This window comes from Lolium perenne, chromosome 3 (genome assembly GCF_019359855.2).
Source record: "Lolium perenne isolate Kyuss_39 chromosome 3, Kyuss_2.0, whole genome shotgun sequence".
NCBI lineage: Eukaryota > Viridiplantae > Streptophyta > Magnoliopsida > Poales > Poaceae > Lolium > Lolium perenne.
The window spans coordinates 125846335-125848508 of record NC_067246.2 but is presented as its reverse complement, the minus strand read 5'-3'; the positions used below and the strand labels follow the sequence as shown (position 1 = coordinate 125848508).

The following is a 2174-nucleotide window of genomic DNA, read 5'->3' as shown; positions in this document are numbered from 1 at the left end:
AAGAAAGAAGCAAAAGTTAAACCTCAAAAGCATCAGTTGGTGGCTGCAAGATTTACTACTACACTAACCACATCAAATCAGCAAGATTACAGAGCTGAGTAATAGTTACAACAATATTATTACGACAACGTTGGTAATATGCATAGTCTACGGAAATTTAGTCAAGGTTCATCAGTGCCGTTCTGCAGGTAACAATGTTGCATAAAACAGACTGATGATTGGATTGGATCCACCATGCCAGACAATCGTGGGAACACCATCTGCAGCAAGTAGCATGAACCCTGAAAAGCTAGTGGATCCTAGACATTAGAGAAGTAGATCTGACATACTCTATTGGCATGTACAGAAGCTTGCAAAGTCTTGTCTCCAGGCTGCATCATACCTGATATAGTATGTCAAGGAACACATAACATGATTTTATTTCAACGAAGCCTTGTATAAAGGCAGATACTAATACACGAAAGATCCATCAGACTAATCACATGCATTAATTGCATTGCTCATTAGTTCATATTAAGATTGAATACATAGTTTAACAAATCACAAACACCTAAATATATGGAACTGACATCGGACATAAATTAGAAGTTCTAGGCAGAGAAAAATATTACTAAATAAGAAAATGTTTGCACATTCAGTTTCATAAGCACATTAGGAGAAAAAACATGTATTTATATTACATATCGTTTAGCACTAAATATAACATCAGTTGTTATGGATCAACACCAGCTCTAAGCGAACAACAGGGTGCATCAGAACTGTCATAATGATTTTCAACAAGCCAGCTAAACTTCACGCCCAGATAACTGACCATCATTGGTCTCGTTGTGAATAGGAACAATCTCACTATATTAATGGATGGCGTCTTTCAGGAAATCGTAAACCCAATTCCTCCACCTTCTGCAGTAAAATCGAGTCTCTCATAGCCAGCTGATCCGCACTTGACTCCTCCACCCAATCGTACTTTCTGCTGGAGAAAGCGTGAACCCACACGGACAACTCAACACACGCACAGAAATATAGCATGCTCTTAGCATCACCGGCCACCGCTGGTAGCACCCCCACCTGCCTCTCGTAGTATCCCTGGCCGTCTTTGGCAGCACTGTCGCATGTCGCTTGCAGCAATGTTTCTGTCCCTGGCAGCACCTTTGGCCCCGCCGCACCATCATCGCCGCTCCCAGCATCGATGGCCACAGCTGGCAGTACCCGCAGCTTGGAAATAAAGTCTTCCTTTCAGATCACTACAGTGCCCTGGAAACAGAGGATGAGAGTCAGTGTACACATGGCGCAGAGCAGGATTTTGAACAGTTCAGCAAAAATCAGCAACCTACTGTGCAAAGAACAATTATTAAAGTCTGAAGCAGATAATAAGCTAAACAATTAGAGGGAATAGCATCCCCATCAAGTCATTATTATTTTCTGAATAAACTAAGCACTAACATATGCTATTTGGTAATATTAGCTAATTTGGAAGTATCGGCCAGAAGGATCTTTCGTTTCTCATTTTCAAAGTAGTTTAGCTCTTTCTGATGATAATAACTCTTGCACATCAGGGAGCAACACTGTTTAGCCTCTCACATTTACAAATAGATGACCATAACTCTGACTCATTGCCATTCTAGTATATCTGTATCAACAGGCCACAATTTCTGACTGATCCTAGCAGCAGATCATACAGTAGGTAGGCAGCTAAATTACTGTGACTGAACAGACTGAACAAAACACACGTATGCTGTTATAATTCCATCAGATGCTTACTTTCCATATTTGCCAGCTCTATTGTTATAATTTGCATACTGTTGCAACTCATGAACTATATGTATATACAATAATACTTGCTAAAGTACTGATCTCTAAATTCCAAAAATATTCAGACCAATCTAAGGACTGCATTATAAAGTTGATGTGTCAAATTGTATATTTGCCTGGCTTAACAGTAAATCATGGGTACAACCAGTTCGTTTTAATCCTAAGATATTAGAAGTAAGACCTAGTTAGAAGTAGCCTACATTGCCAAATAAGAGTACTCTAGGGCCTCTAGGCCTTCTAATTCTTAATTATTTCTTCATGTGTGCCTTCATACACTATGTACCATATGCTGCACACCTACATTTAAGATTTACCTTTGGTTCTTCCAACTACAACATTATAAAGTTGCATGCCCTAGCACGTCA

At 39.6% G+C, this 2174-nt stretch overlaps 1 long non-coding RNA gene across 1 annotated transcript; it reads right to left on the bottom strand.

The window, feature by feature from the left end:
• Positions 1-615: 615 nt before the first annotated feature.
• LOC139837575 (uncharacterized) lies at positions 616-1342 on the bottom strand. Its single transcript, XR_011754105.1, has 2 exons — positions 1066-1342; positions 616-967 (listed from the first exon to the last, which is right to left on the bottom strand). It is a non-coding gene; the product is annotated as an uncharacterized lncRNA (long non-coding RNA).
• Between the last annotated feature and the right edge of the window lie 832 nt (positions 1343-2174).